The sequence below is a fragment of the Protopterus annectens genome, chromosome 5.part0 (assembly GCF_019279795.1).
Source record: "Protopterus annectens isolate FY-2018-M chromosome 5.part0, PAN1.0, whole genome shotgun sequence".
NCBI lineage: Eukaryota > Metazoa > Chordata > Ceratodontiformes > Protopteridae > Protopterus > Protopterus annectens.
The window spans coordinates 146,874,214-146,897,193 of record NC_056735.1 but is presented as its reverse complement, the minus strand read 5'-3'; positions in this window follow the sequence as shown (position 1 = coordinate 146,897,193).

Here is a 22,980-nt window from a genome sequence, read left to right as displayed (position 1 = left end):
AAAAATGGGGGCTCCCAGACATAGACCTATTTGCCAGCCCCCAAAACTACCAACTAACAAAATTTTGCACAAGGACTTTTCATCATCAAGCTTGGAAAGTGGACACACTCTCATTCAGTTGGAAAATGCTGACAGTATATGCCTTTCCTCCCTTACCCCTTCTCACAAAGGTGCTGCTGAAAGTCAGTTTGGAGAGACCCCGAATGATACTCATTGCCCCAGACTGGCCACGCCAGCACTGGTACCCACTATTAAGGAATATGGCCCAGGGCCCACCATGGATTCTACCACAAATTTCCCATCTGCTCACACAGCAAGACAATCAGATTCTACACAGCCAGCTCAAAACCTTAAACTTGGCTGCATGGCAAATCATCTAAGCAACCAGCCAGCTTCTCTCTCACAAGCTGTTATGGATGTTATTCTGGAGGACAGGAGGCCCAGCACCAGGAAAGCCTACTCAGACAAATGGAAAATGTTTTGCGCCTGGAACCAAGCTAAAGGCCAAAATACCCTTCAGCCTGACATACCTCAGATTTTGCAATATTTAACTGAGATGTTACACAAAGGGCTTTCTTTTTCATCTATTAAAATCCACGCCTCAGCTATTTCAGCTCACTACAACACGGATCCTCTCTTATTTTCACATCCACTCCTAAGGCAGTTTCTCAGAGGGGCCAAAAAATTAGGCCTCCCAGGAGAGCACCAGCACCTACTTGGGACCTCAACTTTGTTCTGGAAAAACTTACGCTACCTCCTTTTCAGCCAGCTTTCTCAGCTGACTTAAAGTTTATATCATGGAAGACTGCCCTGCTGCTAGCAATTACTTCAGCGAGAAGAGTTTCAGAGCTTCAGGCACTAATGGCAGTAGAGTCTTTCCTCATTTTTCATCAAGACAGAGATTCTCTACGAACTAACCCCTCCCTTATGCCTAAGGTGGTATCCAGTGTGGCTCTAAATCAAACCATCCATTTACCCACCTTCTTTCCAAATCCACAGAACAAAGGAGAAAGACTCGTACATTCCTTGGACATTCACAGGCAGCTACATTACTACTTGGATAAAACTAAGGTTTTCAGAAAATCTGACTAGCTTTTTGTATCCTATGCTACAGCATCACAGGGAAAGGCTATGTAAAAACAGACCATTTCCAAATGGATAGGACATTGCATACGTTTTTGCTACACCCACCATGGAAAACCAGTTCCTGCTAGCATTAGGCCCCACTCTATCAGGGCAGCAGCTACATCTACAGCCTACCTCAGGGGGGTGCCAACCAAGGATATTCTGGAAGCTGCAACTTGGAGTTCAGTACACACCTTCACCAAACATTACCACTTACCACTTTACTCTAAGACTAGAGCTGGCTTCGCCACTGCAGTTTTGCAGGGCCTTCTAGCCTCCTCTAACCCTATTTGACTCCACCACCCATCCTTCACTTTGGGATTCTACCCAAGTGTGATGACTGCAGCAGGGTAACACGATGAACATAGTACAGTTTTGTACCTACCATAAATGTAGATGTTCGAGTGTATACCCTGCTAAAGTCCAGGTTACCCTCCCTCCATCCCCTCTGAACTAGCTGAACTTATCTCTACCACTCTATCCTATACCACCTCTGTGGTGTATTTGCTTGTGCCTAAGGGTTTTTTTTTTTATATAGCTATATGTGTATATATATATATATATATATATATATATATATATATATATTTTTTTTTTTTTTGCCTACCTATTAGGGGCACCTGACATCTGGGGCAAGAAAAACTGAAGAAAATGGCATCGGATGCCTCTGATATACCCCTGGCGCACTGACGTCAGGGAAGAAGTGACAGCAACCGATGCCGGACCAAGACTTTGGAATTCGGGCTGACTGCCGGACCGCCTGACGGCAGGATAACCCAAGTGTGATGACTGCAGCAGGGTATACACTCGAACATCTACATTTGTGGTAGGTACAAAACTGTACTTTATAGGCTGTAGCAGTTGATATTCATCATAACTGATCACTGCTGCAATAGCCTTAGCTACAAGGGTAATGTCCTGCACAAGATGTAACAGCCACCCAGCTTCAAAAGCTTCAGATCACCCTCCACATGCCTGAAATGTCAGCCATATCAAACTGAGCTGACTAACAAGACAGATTTGGGCACCAAGCCTTTCAGAGCATTCCTGTCATTGAAGACAGCTCTCCTCTGTGGACTTTCAAGGATCAGTGTTCAGCTAGCTGTGTTCCTTTTCTGGGCAGGTAAGTTCCCTTTAGGGAAAAACTTTCAACATTTAAAAAAATGTATTCTTTTTTGTTGCACTTTAGGAAGGTTATTTTTAAGCTAGGAATTTTATGTTTTAATAGACTGTAACAAGACTGAACTGTATTTTTAAATGGGAACGCACCTTTTTCCTGTCAATTTAAAAGCTGTTTAAAGTAATTGATAACCATTTTTTCTGTGGAAAATGTGTTCATTTTAATTTGGGGGGCTGACAATCTGTTTTAAAGTGCTTTTTAATGTGCTTTTGTGTGAAAAAGTAATTTTTAAAAGGACCCAAGGTTTTGGAAAATTTTTTTTTTTTTGTATTGTTTGGCAGGTTTAACCCCAAAAAAAAAAGCTACCCAAAAAAAAAAAAAAAATTTTTTTTTTTTTAAAAAAAAGGGCCTTTAAAAAGGAAAACCCCCAGGAGGGGGGTTCATTAAACAAAATATATTATTTTTCAATATTACATCCATAAGACAGCAAATATTTTCTATGTGTCTAATATTTGGATTAGGTTGTGAGACTAAAATTCTCTCAACAATTCAAGCCCAATGTCATTTTGAATGACAGTAAAGGGAGGTAATATCTAGTGTTTACAAAATACTTACACTTATCTAATGCATCATTAATACTATTATGCCATAGCTGCAGCTTACACAATAAATCTGATGTATCCCAAAAATAGTATCACAACAGGCAAATGGGTTGTAACTGTCAATATTTTGTAGATATAAGGAAATTGGTTCGGTTATCCAACCACCTGACACACAATAGGTCTCATCGGTGGATTCATCATAGGTTTATGAATTTTAGGGATACCGTATAAATGTGGGATGACAGGACATGGAACAGTAAAATGATGAAACAGATCTAGACTAATATCACCATTCAGCTGTAATTCATAAATAACCATATTCACATAGGTAATACACTTTCTGACTTCTAAAGTTGTAATAGTCTTAAATGCTGTGCTGTCTTCAAGTAATACAGACACTGCTGACATATAATATTTTCGGTCCATTAAAACAACCACACCACCCTTGTCTGCTTGCTTAATAATATCATCATCACATAATTGTAAACTCTTTAGTGCTTTATATTCATGGAATGTCAAATTATAAGTCCTTTTCTTCACAATATTAGAATATAGAGTTCTAATTTGAGATTCACAAATGATTTTATATCTAGTGGATATGATGAGCATCTTCTATCTGGTTTGAAACATAATGTGATGATAGACAGAGAGACATGCTTGAAACCAACCTTTTTAGAAGGTTTGGCCGATACAAGTGATGACAATGTAAGGAATAAATCTGAGACAGCCATTAGATATATTACTTCGTTTAATGTAAAGTCAGGTCCTATCAAACAAATTATATTTAACAATTGGGCCATTCTTATGGCCTCTGATGAGATGAAGGCTATCTTGGGTGATAAACCACGCTTTGCATATAGAAATATGAAGACATAGAGCATGTTATGTTATAAGGACTTTAGTGAATCCATGCACGTACCCTTTTCAGTGAATTGTGGCACTAGTAAGTGTTTTAATTGTATGTGTTGTGCTGATATTCTTAGTAATGATAGTGACACTTTTATACATCCCACTCATGGCAATGTTTTCAGCCACTTGTACTACATCTTCTGTGGTCTATTTGGCTACATGTGTCTCCTGTCCTTCGTTTTATGTGGGTAAGACTACCCGTAAATTGAAGGAGCGTATTACTGAACATAAATCGGAGATTAGGAGATGCTATGATAAGAATGCCTTATATAAACATATATCTATTTTTGGTAATGAACATAAATTTAAGTTTAGGGTGATTGACATTGTATATCCTACATTAAGGGGTGGTGATATTAACAATCGGTTAGAGACTAAGGAATATGAATGGATATTGAGATTTGCTGCTGATTCACCACCAGGTTTGAACAGCATGGTTAGCCTTAAACCAATATTAGTTAAACTACAAAATACCAAATTGTGATGTAATTGTTCATGAATTATGTATGTCATATAGAATAGACTCTTATGCTCTAGTTTTATAATATATTTTATATTCTGTATTTTATTTTTGTGTTGTCACATGATTTTTTGGCTGCTGATCATGTGACTGATGACCTGCATTTAAAGTGTGAAATGTTTGATGCTATGTTTTAGTATTGAAGAAGGGTTCTGCCCGAAAGCTTTGCTTTATAAAGTGGTTTTCTCTACCAAGTGTTTGTGTTACCAAGTTCAATTACAAGCTCAATTCCTGCCAGGAAAAAAGAACACATTGGCAGACGACCTAAGCAGAAACATCACTGATCCCCACGAGTGGAAACTGGATCCACAAGTATTTGCAATGATAACTCAAAAATGGGGGCTCCCAGACATAGACCTATTTGCCAGCCCCCAAAACTACCAACTAACAAAATTTTGCACAAGGACTTTTCATCATCAAGCTTGGAAAGTGGACACACTCTCATTCAGTTGGAAAATGCTGACAGTATATGCCTTTCCTCCATTACCCCTTCTCACAAAGGTGCTGCTGAAAGTCTGTTTGGAGAGACCCCGAATGATACTCATTGCCCCAGACTGGCCACACTAGCACTGGTACCCACTATTAAGGAATATGGCCCAGGGCCCACCATGGATTCTACCACAAATTTCCCATCTGCTCACACAGCAAGGCAATCAGATTCTACACAGCCAGCTCAAAACCTTAAACTTGGCTGCATGGCAAATCATCTAAGCAACCAGCCAGCTTCTCTCTCACAAGCTGTTATGGATGTTATTCTGGAGGTCAGGAGGCCCAGCACCAGGAAAGCCTACTCAGACAAATGGAAAATGTTTTGCGCCTGGAACCAAGCTAAAGGCCAAAATACCCTTCAGCGTGACATACCTCAGATTTTGCAATATTTAACTGAGATGTTACACAAAGGGCTTTCTTTTTCATCTATTAAAATCCACGCCTCAGCTATTTCAGCTCACTACAACACGGATCCTCTCTTATTTTCACATCCACTCCTAAGGCAGTTTCTCAGAGGGGCCAAAAACATTAGGCCTCCCAGGAGAGCACCAGCACCTACTTGGGACCTCAACTTTGTTCTGGAAAAACTTACGCTACCTCCTTTTGAGCCAGCTTTCTCAGCTGACTTAAAGTTTATATCATGGAAGACTGCCCTGCTGCTAGCAATTACTTCAGCGAGAAGAGTTTCAGAGCTTCAGGCACTAATGGCAGTAGAGTCTTTCCTCATTTTTCATCAAGACAGAGATTCTCTACGAACTAACCCCTCCTTTATGCCTAAGGTGGTATCCAGTGTGGCTCTAAATCAAACCATCCATTTACCCACCTTCTTTCCAAATCCACAGAACAAAGGAGAAAGACTTGTACATTCCTTGGACATTCACAGGCAGCTACGTTACTACTTGGATAAAACTAAGGTTTTCAGAAAATCTGACTAGCTTTTTGTATCCTATGCTACAGCATCACAGGGAAAGGCTATGTCAAAACAGACCATTTCCAAATGGATAGGACATTGCATACATTTTTGCTACACCCACCATGGAAAACCAGTTCCTGCTAGCATTAGGCCCCACTCTATCAGGGCAGCAGCTACATCTACAGCCTACCTCAGGGGGGTGCCAACCAAGGATATTCTGGAAGCTGCAACTTGGAGTTCAGTACACACCTTCACCAAACATTACCACTTACCACTTTACTCTAAGACTAGAGCTGGCTTCGCCACTGCAGTTTTGCAGGGCCTTCTAGCCTCCTCTAACCCTGTTTGACTCCACCACCCATCCTTCGCTTTGGGATTCTACCCAAGTGTGATGACTGCAGCAGGGTAACACGATGAACATAGTACAGTTTTGTACCTACCATAAATGTAGATGTTCGAGTGTATACCCTGCTGCAGTCCAGGTTACCCTCCCTCCATCCCCTCTGAACTAGCTGAACTTCTCTACCACTCTATCCTATACTACCTCTGTGGTATATTTGCTTGTGCCCAAGGGTTTTTTTTTTTTATATAGCTATATGTGTATATATATATATATATATATATATATATATATATATATATATATATTTTTTTTGCCTACCTATTAGGGGCACCTGACATCTGGGGCAAGAAAAACTGAAGAAAATGGCATTGGATGCCTCTGATATACCCCTGGCACACTGACATCAGGGAAGAAGTGACAGCAACCGACGCCGGACCAAGACTTTGGAATTCGGGCTGACTGCCGGACCGCCTGACGGCAGGATAACCCAAGTGTGATGACTGCAGCAGGGTATACACTCGAACATCTACATTTATGGTAGGTACAAAACTGTACTTTATAGGCTGTAGCAGTTGATATTCATCATAACTGATCACTGCTGCAATAGCCTTAGCTACAAGGGTAATGTCCTGCACAGGATGTAACAGCCACCCAGCTTCAAAAGCTTCAGATCACCCTCCACATGCCTGAAATGTCAGCCATATCAAACTGAGCTGACTAACAAGACAGATTTGGGCACCAAGCCTTTCAGAGCATTCCTGTCATTGAAGACAGCTCTCCTCTGTGGACTTTCAAGGATCAATGGTCAGCTAGCTGTGTTCCTTTTCTAGGCAGGTAAGTTCCCTTTAGGGAAAAACTTTCAACATTTAAAAAAAATGTATTCTTTTTTGTTGCACTTTAGGAAGGTTATTTTTAAGCTAGGAATTGTATGTTTTAATAGACTGTAACAAGACTGAACTGTACTTTTAAATGGGAACACACCTTTTTCCTGTCAATTTAAAAGCTGTTTAAAGTAATTGATAACCATTTTTTCTGTGGAAAATGTGTTCATTTTAATTTGGGGGGCTGACAATCTGTTTTAAAGTGCTTTTTACTGTACTTTTGTGTGAAAAAGTAATTTTTAAAGACTTAAAATTTTTACTGGCTCTTGCTGATTGTTTTCCTTGAGAAAGAGGCACCATTTTTGGCTTTATCATATAACAAACTACTTGTACCTCAGTCAGTTCTTCTTCCAGTCACAAATAGAAAGTTAAGCAAATGCATTGCCACCACAGCAGGCTAGCAGTTTGTCTCAGCCATAGGTGGGTGACTGTACTGTGGCCATAGCTTGTTCTTCAGACCACTCATCTTTTACTCTGGATTCCTCTGATGTAGCATCTATAGCCACTATGGACTGTTTTTTTTTCATATTTAGACTTTCTTATATTTGTAAAGTCTTTTTCAATATATCATGAAAGTGAGAGCACTTGGGTGAGAGAGCTCCTTTACACAAGCTGGGATTTCAAGAGAACATTCAAAGGTTTTTTGACTCCTTCGTACCAGATTGTGTTCTTGAGGTGTCAGTTAGTCACCTCATTTCAGACAGCTTTTTTTCCACAGGAAAAACTAGATCTATATCTGTTTCTAAAGTTTTCCACTTAGACTTTGGTCAGTGTGAGAGAATATATCAGGATACTGGGTCCCATGGCATCTGTGATTCTCATGATACCCCTAGCAAAACTCCACCTGAGAAAGATACAGTGTAATCTGAAGTCTCTTTGGTCCCAACATCAGCATCCTTTGTCTTTTCAAATCCCAGTGATGGGGTTTGTCAGAAGAGAAATCACTTGGTGGAGACAGCAGATTTCCCTAAACCCAGGTCTCCCCTGCTCCAAAGCAGTCAATCAGTACAGATGCCTCCGACTTTGCTTGGAGAGCAGTTTCAGGAGGGATACAAGTACAAGGTGTGTGGGACACCTAGGACAGATGCAGGCACAAAAATATAAAAGAAATGCTTGCCCTGATCAAGGCACTCAACTGTCTGAATCATCTTTTGTCCTTGGACCTCTTCAAGTTGTTATAGACAGTACATCAGTCATGTGGTGCATCAACAAGAAAGGGTGGAACCAGGTCTTACTCTATTTGCAGACTAGCCATGTTAGCTTGGGATTTAGTACCATAACACTGTCTCACTCTACAGGTATCCTACATTCCATCAGAGCAACAGGACAAGGAGAGACCCTCACAATTGGAAACTATTTCAGGGGGTCTTTCAGGATTTGATCCTTCTGTCGAGAGTTTCTCAAGTAGACCTATCTGTCTCCTGTCTGAACAATCAGCTGACAAGATTATGTTCCAGGACTCCATATAAGAAGTCATGGAAAACAGATACCTTTTCCTTTCCTTAGACAGAAATGTTCCTGTATGCTTTCTTATCCTTTCCAGTTATATTCAGGGTACTTCTGAAGATTTGGAAGGAATCCCCCAAGATCATTGTAGGGGCTCCCTTCTGACCCACACAACAGAGGATGTTCTTCGTCTTTCACTGTTGCAGTCATCACACTTGGTTTATCTGCCTGCAGGTAGCCCTCAGCCAGCCCGAATACCAGAGTCTTGGGATTTCTGCGTCGGATGCTGTCGCCTATCAGGTCGTCAGGGGTATAAAACATGCAGCCAACGTCATTACACTAGCTTTTCTTGCCGCACGGGAGCCAGAAGCAGAAGCAGTTCGCAAGTGCCGGTCGGCCGCTTCCTGAAATTTTCGTTTTTCGAGTTTCAAACCTGAAGCTTTCTAAAGCTAAGTACCCTGTTTTGGATCCTTTTTTCTTGCTCTAACCGATGTCAGAAAAAGTTAACATTTGTCTTGCCTGTGGAAAGCAAATGCCTCACAGAGATTTTCATTCTTACTGCGTCACCTGTTTAGGCCCACACCACGACATTCCTCACTGTCGGTTTTGTGCCTTGTTCAATGTCTGAACTATTCGTCGTCGGGCTATCTTTGTTGCTAAATTCTTTCGCTCTCGTTCTCCGTATTCCGAAATGGCTTTGATAAGCCATCTGACTACTGATCTTCCGAAAAAAACGTAAGGATAAACACAGAGACAGACCGCATATGTCCAAAACTGCCGACGACACTTCCGTTAAGCTAGTCGCCAGTCCGCCAGTACTCAGTGAGGTGCTTTCGCAGCTTTTGATACCCACTTCTACAGATTCGCAGGCCTCTACTGAGACCCATTCGGAGTCCGGTATACTGCGGGATGCTTCTTTGACTATGGATCCTGTGAATGTCTCTACCTTGGATGGGTCCAGAGCCGCTGTGCAGGCACCGGCTTCTGAGGGTGTATTCAGACCTTCCGATGTTCGTATTAAACCAACTACTTCGTTTCTTACTAAAACTACCAAATTTCTCGGGCCCAGTGTTCACACTATGCCTAGGAAACCGACGGCCAAAGCACATTCTCAGGCTCCCATGCCTCAGAAACAAATGCTTAGAATGACTGAAGACCTTATTACTTGAATTAGGGGAAGCCAACCTTCCCCCTCTAAAAGACAAATAATTAATTTCCCTTTTGATTCTACTGACCATGAGTCTGATGACTGTGACATTTCTGATTACCAGGACATATCCTTATCTACCTATGAGGATTCAGATGCAGAGGATTCCATTCCCTCTGCCTCCCCACCAGAGGACTTTTCTTTCGGTGAACCCTTGCATACCCTAAGAGAGCATTTCCGCTGGGAATGCCAGGACTACCCACAGTCCAAAAAGAGATTCAGGGAATTTTTAGACTTGCCTCCGCATAGGCCTCTAGCTATACCTCCTGTCCTGGATATTGTAGATGATGTCTTCATGGAATCAAGTCTTACACTTCATACTTTACCACCAGCTCCTAGAAAGCCTGACCGGTACTACAGAGTACCTGACTCTCACAAATTTCTCTTTAAAAACCTCACTGCGGATACAGAGACCATTTCCCAGGGACCTAAACGTATTAAGGCTACCACAGCCAAAAACCCTACCCCTTCAGGCAGGGATTTTAGGGCTTTAGACAGATGGGGTAAGAAGGTATATACCTCTGCAACTCTTGCTATCAGGGCTTTAAATTGCCAGTTTCACATGTTGAAGTACCAGCAGCATATTATGGAACTAATTAAACAAAAAAAAGTTGTTGATTCCTGATTGTACAAAAAATAAAGATATACAAGAGTTAATGCATTCTGCAAACCAAGTTGGTAAACATACTTTGCAGTGTAGTTTTGATGCCTTAGAAGCATTTTGCAGGGCTGCTGTCACTGGGTCTGTTCTGAGAAGGAATGCTTGGCTGAAAGAACAAATCTTGCTAGACCATGTCAAAGCAAAATTACTAGATGCTTCATTAAACCAAGAATGTTTGTTTGGCACAAAAGCAGAAGAAGTTCTTAAAAGGATGGATGAAAAAGCTAAATCTATGCAAACTGTTAAAGATTTCTTACAGGTACAGCCACCTAGATTCAGTAGGCATTGGCCTTCTAAAAAATGGTCCTTTCCAGTTCTTCCCAGACCTTCTCAGTCCAAGCCCAGGGGCAACAGACCCCCAAGACTACAGTCTCAGGGTATGCACAGATCTAAACAATGGAGTGCCCCCACCTCAAAAACAGGGAGTGGTAAGCCACCCTATTATGGAAAAAGTTCACAATGACTTGTCCTTCATCCTTCCCAGCCATGCCCAAGTACTTGCACCCCTAGGAGGAAAACTCGCCCTGCATGCAAAAAACTGGGGGTACATTACCCAGGTCCATTGTATCCCAGGGATACAGATTCTACTTCCACTCACTGCCAACCCCAAGCGGATTGCCAGACCTTCCTCCAAACCAGTGGGCAGAGGCCCAAAAGCAAGTACTTTTCTCTTCTCAGTATCAGGGCTATTCAACCTGTTCCAACAGAGCAAAGGGGACAGGGTTTCTACTCCAGACTGTTCCTGGTGCCCAGAAAAGAGAACTCTTGGTGCCCTATCCTGGATCTGTCAATTCTCAACACCTTCCTGGTGGTACCAAAATTCAAAATGCTTTCACTCCAACACCTGCTTCCTATGCTAGCCAAGGACTCCTGGCTGGTCACTTTAGACTTGAAAGAAGCTTATCTGCACATCCCCATATGGGAATCTTGCAGGAAATATCTATGTTTCAGGGCAGGCTCTATGCACTATCAGTTCTCTGCACTTTCCTTTGGCTTATCTACTGCACCCAGGGTATTCACAAAGTGCCTGACTCCAGCCATTGCATACTGCAGGCAGAGAAATATTCAAATTTACCCATACTTGGATGATTGCCTGATTCAGACAGACAGTCAGGAATTGCTACTTCAGCACCTGACATTTGTAAAGAGACTCCTAACTTCTCTGGGGTATACCATCAATGAAAAGAAATCACATCTGGTACCCAGCCAAAAGATTGTATTCCTGGGAGCAAGCTTGAACACAACTTTCCAGATGGCATTCCTCACTCCAGAAAAGCAGGTTTATTTGACAAATTACTTCAAACTACTGTCCAGCCAAACCCAGCTGTCTGCAAGAAAAATACTGCAAGCCCTAGGGTTCACGGTCTCATGCATTCTCCTAATTCCATATGCAAGACTGCATATGAGGAAACTTCAGTGGTACTTTAAAAAGTCTCTGGTGTCAACATTCTCAGGACCTGGAAACAGTGATTCCTATCATTCCTTGCCTAAGGACAGAGTTCCTTTGGTGGGCAGAGGCTTGCAACCACAACAAGGGACTCCCTTTCACTCAACCTCCTGCCGCCCAAACCCTGACAACAGACGCATCAGAGTATGCATGGGGGGCTCACATGACAGACAAATGCATTCAAGGCAAATGGAGCCCAAGACAAATGCATGTGCATATCGGTCAAAAAGAAATGTTAGCTGCACAGAATGCACTGACAGCCTTCAAATACCTTATCATTCCAGGACAACTCTTGATAAAGAGAGACAACACCACAGTTATATGGTACATAAACAAGCAGGGGGGAACTCATTCCTACCCACTCTGCAGGTTAGCCATGGCTCTGTGGACCACAGCCTTGAGCAATCAAGTGCACCTGCAAGCTCAATTCCTGCCAGGCAAACCAAATTGACTGGCAGACGACTTAAGCAGAAATCTAATGCACCCACATGAGTGGAAACTGGAACCCGACTCATTCAAGCTTCCAATCCACAGGTGGGCGACACCAGAGGTGGACCTCTTTGCTTTCCCCTAAAACCATCAATTGAGCAAATTTTGCACCAGAACTCCCCACAGCCAAGCATGGAAAGTGGATGCCCTGTCCTTTACATGGGAAAACTTCTCAATCTATGCCTTTCCCCCTCTGCCCCTCATCTCAAAAATACTATTCAAGACCAAACAGGACAGGCCAGGGACAATCCTCATTGCACTAGACTGGCCACGCCAGCACTGGTACCCACTTCTATGCATGATAGTAGTGCCACCCTGGCACCTACATCAGACCCCCCTCTCTGCTGTCCCAGCAGGAGGAACAGATTTTGCATCCTCAGCTGCAAACCCTGAACCTAGCAGCCTGGCTTATTCCCTGAATACATCACCAGCAACCCTCAGCAAGCAGGTGCTGGATGTCATCCTTGAGGCCAGGAGGCCTAGTACTAGGAAATCCTATTCAGAAAAGTGGAAAGGATACTGTTCTTGGAGCCACTCTCAGGGAAAGGACACAGCCGTGCCCACCTTACCTCAAATCCTAGATTATCTGGCAGAGCTGCTCCACAAAGGCCTATCCTTCTCATTAATTAAGATTCATGCCGCTGCCATCTCAGCTCATTACAATACTGAGCCACCCCTCTTCTCTCACCGTCTGATCAAACAGTTGCTGAGAGGAGCTAACAATTTAAGACCCCCAAGGAGAGCTCCCACTCCTGCCTGGGATCTTAACTTTGTACTAGAGAAGCTCATGCATCTCCTTTAGAGCCTGCTGCTACAGCAGAGTTAAAATTCCACTCTTGGAAAACAGCCCTACTTCTAGCCATCACTTCAGCAAGAATAGTGTCTGAGTTACAGGCCCTTAAACTTATAGCTGCGGAACCCTTCATTATCTTCCATGCAGACAGGGTTTCCCTCAGGACTAACCCATCATTTATGCCCAAGGTGGTATCCAGTGTGGCATTAACCAATCCATCCATTTACCAACCTTTTTTCCTAATCCTCAGAATAAAGGGAAAAGGATCCTGCACTCCTTGGACATGCACAGACAGCTTAGGTTCTACCTAAACCTTTCAGAAAATCTGACCAGCTGCTAGTCAGCTTTGCTACAGGGGCAGAGAGGGCAAGACCATTTCAAAGCAAACTATCTCCAAATGGATAGCACACTGCATCCATTTCTGCTATAAACACCATGGGAAACCTACCCCACAGGGGATCAGAACACATTCCACTAGGGCTACATCAGTCTCTGCAGCATTCCTTAGGGGAGTCCCTACCAGGGACATCCTGGAAGCTGCATACTGGAGCTCTGTACACACTTTCACCAAGCATTACCACTTGCCTATCTTTTCTAAATCAAGAGCTGGATTTGCCACAGCAGTCTTACATGGCCTGATTGCCAGCCCTAATGCTTCTTAACTACCTCCACCCTTCCTTAGCTTTGGGAATCAACCCAAATGTCATGACTGCAACAGTGAAACACGAAGAACATAGTACAGTTGTGTACACTTACCATAAATGTAGATGTTCAAGTGTATTCACTGTTGCAGTCCTGGTTACCATCCCTCCAGCCCCCTGACTTCTCTTTACTTCTACCTGTCTTTTTGTTTGGCATATCTTATATCATCTGTATTCGTTTTTTGCTGGGGGTGTTCCATACCATGTAATTGCTTCCTATTTTGGGGACACCTGACATCTGGGGCAAGAAAAACTGATGTAATGGCATCGGCTGCATGTTTTATACACCTGACGACCTAACGTCATGGAAGAAGCAACAGCATCTGATGCAGAAATCCCAAGACTCTGGTATTCAGGCCGGCTGAGGGCTACCTGCAGGCAGATAACCAAAATGTGATGACTGCAAAAGTGAATACACTCGAACATCTACATTTATGGTAAGTGTACACAACTGTACTTTTTAAATTTGGAGTTCAGTTTCAAAGCTTTGATACATTTCCTAAGAGAGTTGTATAATTTAAAAACAACATCCGTTTGTTTTCAAGTATGCAAACACGAAGACTAAATATATGTGCAACATAAGTGTATTGCAAAACAATCCATATGAAAGTCTTAACTCAAAAACATTTCAATCCTTAGGTGGACATAGATACAATAAATTGTGAGTTGGTATAGCAAGTCAAAATAAAATTTAAAGCAAACAAATGACCTGGAGAAAATGCTCTGTCTTTATAAACCAGACCCCCTCCACTGCTAAGTGATAATATAGCAATAACAAATGACTGGGTGTGGCATGTTGAAGATTTACCCATGGTTGTTGTGGTTTAATCATGAGGGTGAAGCCCGAGTGATTAACCAAAGGCAACAGTGGGTAAATCTTCAATATATCACACCCAGGAGTTGGTTATTGCTATTATACAATGGCATTATTTAAGAAAAAAATTACTTACTTTTTTAGGTAATGTCTTTGTATAATGGCACAGTGGTATTCTTCTGCTTTTTTTTGGTATCCTGGGGCTTTCTTGATGTATTAGTAGACAGATAATTTATTGAACAAACAATTGATTAGTATATAAATCCTTATGAGATATATATATCATAATAATAGTTAAAAGGTATACTTTAAAAGCAATAAATCATGAATTTATATTACTTATATATAAAAACATCTATTCTAATATATTATATATAAAAAAAATAAAATAAATAAAAATATATAATAATGTCATCATAATAAAGAAATGTGTGTGTGTTTATAATGCCTAGCCCAAGTTAGAGATCATTGGGATTCATCACATAAACCATTAAAATATATATATATTATCAATGTGATGTCTAATATAACAAGAATTAAATTAAAGTTAAAATTCAGGCATGGAATATGTCAAATCAATTTTTATATGTTTGGCCATAAGGAATGGGTTTTAATGAGACTTTTCATTCAAAAGTCTAATGATCCATTTGTTCTCTTTTAGTCTATCAGTTCTCATAATTAATTCCAATACCATGAACTTAAATCTGTGTTTTGTTCCTTTCATAATAACATGTTCATTGTTCTCATTCTCTTTGTTAAAATATGTTCTCTAACAGGGTTCTGTTTGTTTACATTGACATTGTGCTATATATACAAGGTCCCTACTTCTGCAGTCTGCATATTTGTCAAAATTAATTTTCTTCCCATTATCCGGATGTATGAATTCATTGCCATTTAACATGTAACTGCATGATGTATTGTTCATGCGTATGGGACTTAATGTTCTCACACTTAACAGTTCATCAGTGCATTGGAATGGAAGTAGTGGAGAAATGAAGATCTCCATTGCTTTTTTTTTTTTTTTTTAGTAAAAAAATAAAGTTTGAAAAAGGTACGAGACAGACAGGGAAGAAATGCAAGGATAATCGGGTATGTTTCTTTAGTTTTGTATAAAGTACCTGACTTTCCTTGTATTTTCTCTGTCCAGTCTCTCTCGTACCTCTGTTTTGTCTGGATTTCAAAGTTTTTTTTTTTGCGGAAGTGACACCCCGACTCTGTGTGCAAAATGGGAAAAAGGGGTTGAGGATAGATAGATGGATGTTTAATGCAATCATTCCTAATATCTTCTCTTGTTTTCTGCTATGATCCATCTAGTGTAACATCTAACAAAAGCATTGCGTGGGACAAAGTTGCCTTGCTTTTCTGAACACTTCCAAGAAGGCCTGGATTTGGTGCTTATAATCTGCTACGGATACACATCCCCCCCAAAAAAGCATGCTGCCTTGTACCCATTCATCTGCCATATACCACTAACAATATCATGATGTATTAGGAAACATTAGTTGCAGTCTGCATGTTGTATAAAATGTTTATGGAAGCACTTCCATACAAATATTGTAAGTTTACAAGATCAGGTGGTATATCTCAGAACAGGAAAAAGTAATCTTCCATTTCATTAGTTATGCTTATCCCAATCCCCAAATTGCCAAACACCTCCAGATCTATTCCCACAAAATGGGTCAAGTGTGAATGCATGCACCATTTTTTAAACAACTTTAACTTTTTCTGTCCCACCAGAAGTCACTGCCTTTGTTGGTTAATTCTTTTTTTGTGTTGCTCTTTACTGACATTCAACTACAAAATGAGTGATACAACTTAAAGACACTAGTTACACTATTTCACTTCCTTTTACAAATGTTTATTGTGTAATGTAAATGTTCATTTTGGTTTCATAGAGGGATGAGACCAGACCCGCATCTCGTCCACTGCAAGCTATTACCAAAAGTTCCTATATCTGGATTTTCAGTTTCACTACCCTCTGCATAGCAGTTGTTTCCTCAGAACTTTAACAGGAACTTCCCCCATTTTGAATGCACAGTCTTATTAACTATGCATGCTGTGGGCAATGGATTTCTACAGTTTACCAGTAGTTATTCATTATGTACTTAGAGTCTTGATTTGTTATTAGTATCTTTGTTTATTTCTGTACTTTTCAGTTTTCTGATGCTACTACACTCTGTTCTCTTTCTGTTTCTGCAATTTGCTTAGTCTTTGATAAACTGAAGAGTCACTCTAGGTTGCCAGGCTAAAGAAAACTGATTTAAAGATGTTATTTTTTTCTGTTATTTCATACTGGTAACACATTTGATTTGTAAAATACGAATAAACTTGTTTCTATGGATATGAAATACATAGAAATTAGGAAATGTGTCTAAAATGTAAAATTGTATTTCAAGAAACCAACAAGTCATAATATGCAAATAAATTGCACTTCAAAGGGAGAAGTTCTCCAGAACTGTGATGGGATACAGACTTGATATGCAAACAGTTGAGATGTATGTGAGATCTTGAGTACTAGTAGTTTCTATTGTTTTGGGGTGTGGGAAAGAGTTGCTGTAAGTAACTTTGCTCCTGAGGAAATACTGCACTTCATGAGAGGGGCCTAAAGTGGAATATCTTATTCTAATGTAGTCTGATGCAATGTTTATCTGTTAAAAGGAAATGAAGTAATCTGATTATAGGCTTTTCAGGACGTCTTCTTCTTCTTTCGGCTTTTCCCAGTTAGGGGTCGCCACAGCAGATCACCCGTCTGCTCATGATTGGCAGCGGAGTTCTACGGTGTCGAGTTGCCAGCCCAACCTTCCACAGAAGGCCCACATGCACCCACTCACACCTAGGGCCAATTTAGAGTGCCCAAATCACCTACAGCATGTCTTTGGGATGTGGGAGGAAACCCACGTGACCACAGGGAGGACATGCAGACTCCGCACAGAAGGCACCCCAGCCGAGAATCAAACCGGAGAACCTCTTGCTGTGAGGTGGCAACGCTAACCGCTGCACCACCGCGGCCGCCAGGCTTTTCAGGATGTGATGTTCTGAAATGTGCATTAATGTTTGAGAATGGCCCTTAGTCTTCTCCTGTTCTGTCTTGCCAGAGCATGGGGGATGCTGGTGAACATTTGTGGAAAGGTTAGCTCTGCTTGTGCATTTTATTCATTTGTCTAATTTGAGTCATTAGATCCAGCAACTGTATTAAGAGGCAGCTAGGAGTAAGTTAGGTTTAGTAACATTTTATTAAGAGACAGGATTTTTACTTAATTGTAGTACTGATTCTTTTTTACATGTTCTATTTTAATATTCATTGTGAACTTTCTGATTTTTATACATAGTTTGTCTGTAACTTCATGGTTTTCTTTGTAGTACTGATTCTTTTTTTACATGCTCTGTTCTAATATTCTTTGTGAACTTTCTGATTTTTGTACATATTTCATCTGTAACTTTGTGGTTGTCATTATTGTTTAAGAAAAGTTTATCTGTTAACTTTAAACTCATGTGGCTAGTCTTTATTATATGCATACTACTGTGATTTATTAAGAAAAGAGGGTTATTTTTATTTACTACTATAGGTTAACAAGCTGTGGCTTCTGTCTGCACTTAGCTGGATTGTTTGAGCCTACTAGAAGGATACTAAATTGTAGATTTATATTTGGCTAAATCAACACATGTAACTGGTGGTCTCTGACCATAACAGAGTGGTGGCAGTATTACTGTGCAAGGAAGAAAGTTGCAGAGAATAGCAGAGTTCTTCCAGCCTTCCCAGGGGAATTGTGTGAATGTGTGTCTGAATAATAAGTTGTTTAAAAGGCAGTTATCATGAGTAAGGAGCACTGGAGTACACTGTGGGTCACTGAGAGAGTGGTGAGAAAAGGACCTTCTGTGCTAGCCCAAATATTTTTCTCTGTAAGTGTACTTTATGTAGTCTAGTATGGGTATGGATGTTGGAAGTCAATACCCAGGACAGCAGTGCATATACCCTGTATACATTTGAGGCCAGGTTGCATTTTCTGAATTGATTTTTGAATCGGATATGTGTGCACTGTTATTTCATTTACTTTAACCTGCTAGATGTAAGTGGTGTGACTCAAGAGACTACACCTCATGCCAGCTTGGTCCTTCCTTGACATACTGCTTGACAGTGGCGGGATTTAAACTCCCCACCTGTGCTCCCAATAGTGTCATTAATTTGGTGGTAATGGTGAGATACTGGAATTGAACGTTTTTAGCCTAAAGCATCTTTTTTTACCAATGGTGTGTGTATATTCTCTCATTCACAAGTTGAAGTATACAGGAAGTTGATTTTGCACAGCAGCTTTATTTTTTAGTCAGTTTATATTAGGAATGGGGGAACATTAGCTGTTTTGACAAGTACTCAAAAATGTCAGTTGGACAGATGACAAATGAGTGCAAAGCAAAAAGGATCCAGTATGCTAATATGCCAAAAAATAAGATGGCATATTGTGTGCATGTGGAATGCAACCTTGGAACAGCACAGCAGCAGCAGCTGCTGGTGTGTAGGAGTTGGGCAAAGGACAATTTATTCTATCCCAGGAGGACCTCAAAGTCCAACTGGAATTAAAAAGACTGGTATTTGAAGCAAAACGTGTAGATTTTGCTGCAGCTGAGAGAATGGGCTGATGTGAGGCAGAAGAAAATGAAAAAGAGAAGCATCACTAGTGTGTGTGAGAGATTATCAGTCTTTGGCATCTGGATTAGGGAAGGGAGAAAAAGGGAGCAAGCAGGTGGCCATGTTTGAGGACTTCCCTGACGATGTCCTAATAGAGAATGACGTTGACAGTGAATTATGTTCTGTGCAGGCTGTCAGCCTGCAGTCCAGCATGGAGTCAGTCATGTTGGGAAGGTAATAGGGGTGATAGGAGTGAGAGTCAGCTGGGCCCCACATCCCAGTCTGCTTATGTACATTTTTATTGGCCAGGGTTAGCAAAGGATGTAACAGAGTACTGTAGGACCTGTGAGCAGTGCCAAAATGTTGGCAAGGCTAGAGGCGAAGACAAAGCTACTTTCAGGCATTTTGCCTGTTATTGAGGAACTGTTTTAGAGGGTATCTGTAGATAGTGTGGTACCTATGAATATCACAAGCTTCACAGGTAAGAAATATATCCTGGTAGTGGTGGATTATGTGACTGGATACCCAGAAGTGGTGGTTCTGTCTTCCATTGAAGCAGACAAGGTGACAAACTCTTAGCTAGACATTTTCAGCAGGGTAAGTTTTTCTGAAAGAAATACTGATGGATAGAGGTACCAACTTTGCCAGACCTGCTGGCCTGTTTGTGTAAACATTGTAAGGTAAAGCAAGTAAAGACTGTTATCATCTACCACCCCCAGACAAATGGTGCGGTGGAGAGGTTTAATTCTACACTGAAGAGCGTGTTAAGCACATGTAAAGGCCAGTTCAAGAGGGTGTGGTGTAAATACCTGCTACATCTTCTCTTTGCATACAAGGAGGTAATCCAGAAGTTATTTGTTTGTTTATTTTCATTTGTTTACCGGGAGTATCTGACTGGCCCTAAAATAGCCCATTTTCAGCGGAGGCCTGGAGAGAAAAGCTCCACAGATTACAATGTTGTCATATTAGAAGAAACATGTAAGAATACATAATGTGACAGTACAATGTTCATACAGGATACATGTTGACAAATAAATATTAAATAACAAAACAGGAAACGAAAAGACAATTATTTAAGAAAAAATGAAATCAGTTTAAGTGGGGTGAACAATAAAGTTTTGTGACAAAATTCAAGGGCTAAGGAAACAGTTTCCTATGAGATAAAAAATAAATCCATAGGGTTTTCACCCTTTGAGCTGCTGTATGATCACAAGTTAAAGGGGCCCCTGGATTATTTATTGGGGATTAGGAAGGTGAGTTCCACAAAGAGTCTTTTGTGGAGTTGTGCACTAAATTTCAAGACAAGGTTTAGGGAGCTAGCTTTTGGAGATGGCCCAGGAGCAACTGACACAGGCCCAACAGCAGCAAAAGCTTTGGTATTATAGGCTAGCCAGAGTCAGGGAGTATTGTGTAAGGTAGTGAATTAATGTGTGTATTCTTGTTAAGTACAACAAGCTGCAGTTGGCTTAGGATGGCCTAGTCACCATTATGATAAAGATGTATCAGCTATATGGTAGAGTTGTCAGACAGGATTCAGAAGCATAAATTCTGCCATGTTAACATGACAAAGCCCTATCTTGACAGAAAGGTCCTGGTACTAAGTATCTGCAGTGAGTTCCAGGAGGAATCAAAGGGGTATCTAGACGTAGATTTTCTTGTGGAGGTTCAGTGTGATTCCTCTTTGAATGGGATAGCCATGTCCCAACAGCTAAACTCCTAGCCACATGCTAAAAATCCTAGCAGTATTACAGGAAAGTGGGGATGTATTTACTGGTAAGCAAGGGTGTACCCTCCTGGTGGAGCACCATGTAGACACAGGACCCCAGCAGCCCATCAGTCAAATCTCTTACAGGGAGTCTGAAAGAGTTAGTCAAACTGTGAGAGAGGAACTGCAGGACATGTTGAAAGTGAATATAAGTTCAGCAGTTGTGGTGCTGGTGCCAAAGTAAACAGGCAAGACCAGGTTTTGTGTGGGCTGCAGAAAACAACCGTCATACAGAGCCAGATGCTTACCCAATGCTCGGAACAGATGAAGCCTTAGAGTGGCTGGGTGGGGCTAGGTATTGAAGCACTACTGACTGACCAAGGATTACTTGCAGGTACCCTTGACACCTGCAGCCAAAGAAAGATCAGCATTTGTGATGCCATTTTGATTGTTTTCTCAGAAATGTCCTTTGGAATGAAGACTTAGCAAAATAATAGCAGCATTCCAGAGACTGGAAAAATCAGAGAGTAACTTGAGCAGGAGCTTATGCCCTTGCATACTTGGATAACATTACCATCTACAGCTGTTCCTGGGCCAAAACATGTTCAGTGTGTCAAGGAGGTGTTAGGCAGATTGCAAAGGGCAGTACTGATAATTAAAACTAATGTGTGTCAAGTGGATATGGCTGCGATATCTTATCTGGGTCATTGAGTGGTGGAAAGATTAGGCCAGAACTTGCTAAGATTAAGACTTTTCATTCATGGCCGTCCAAAATTACCAAGAAACAGGTGAGAGCATTCTTGGAGACAATACAGTACTAAAGGAAATTTATTCCCCACTGTAGTCTGATCATTACTCCCATTACAGACCTTACCCAGAAAAACAGACCAGATAGGGCTGCGTGAAATAGAGTCTGTGAGAAGGCATTCCAGAAGCTCAAGGAGACGCTTAATGGACCCCTGTATTAGTCCGTCCCAGTTATAGATAATAATTCATTGTACAGGTTGATGCTTAAGACTGGTCCATTTTCAGCGGAGGCCCGGGGAGAAAAGCTCCACAGTAAGTAAAATTTTACACAATATGTTAAAATACAGTATACAGAGAATTTTCAAACAATATGTTAAAATACAGTCTACAGCAGAAGACATAACAAGGCCTATATATACAGGAAAAAATAGTTACACATGGTTAATAACAGAATAAGCATACAAATTCAATCAGCATTAGGAGAAGAACTAGACTGTAATATATATTACAGTATGTATATTAGGAAGTGAGGTATACAAGTGGAATAATATGAGGACTTATGTAATACATGGGCATAGCCACTTATTCTTTAAGTGTGTTCTAAGTGAGTTTTTAAAGTGAGAAGAGGTAGGAGAAGAAATTAAAGCAGGAGGGAGATTATTCCAGATTCTAGCTATGGAGTGGGAGAACAATACTTTTCCTGCAGTATTGGTAGCCCTACAGATACAGAGGAGGGGTTTGTCAGAAGATCGGAGACGATTTGTATTATAGTGGGTGAGAAGTTGGCCTAGTGTAGGTTTTTTTTCTGGATGTGTTACCACATTGTAGGCAATGACTAATTTATAATAGGTTAGTAGCTGGGGAAGTTCTAGCCATTGTAGTTCCCTTAGAGCCTGGTCATGGTGGGTTCTAAAGGTGGAGTTGTTTGCAAACTTGGCGATTTTATTATAACATGATTTGAGTCTGGCAAGTTTACGTTTTCTAAGCTAGGTAAGAATTGGAGCAGCATACATTAAGGTAGACAAGAGGTGAATTTGGGCTAGGGTAATCCGTGCTTGTTTTGAGAGGGATTTCCTGTACCTATATAGTGTTCCCATTTTTATGGACTTTAGTGATAGTTTGGGAAATGTGGACATCAAGGTGTAGATTTTTATCAATTTCAACGACTAGGAGTTTGGTATGGTCAGAGGGAGAGATAATAGTGCCATTTCTGGAGGAGATGGTGAAAGATAGAGGGGTGGAAATGGTTTTGTTGGGGGTGTGAAAAGCAGTAATTTGGTTTTATTAGGGTTTAGGATAAGTTGGAGCTGAGTGATCCAACTTTCCACAGAGCTAAAGGATTCCTGTAGTGTGGGAAGTGATGGAGCTGAACAGATAAGAGTTGGATCATCAGCATATTGTGTAAGTGAAGCATGCTGTGTGGTGGTATGGAGATTATTGGTAA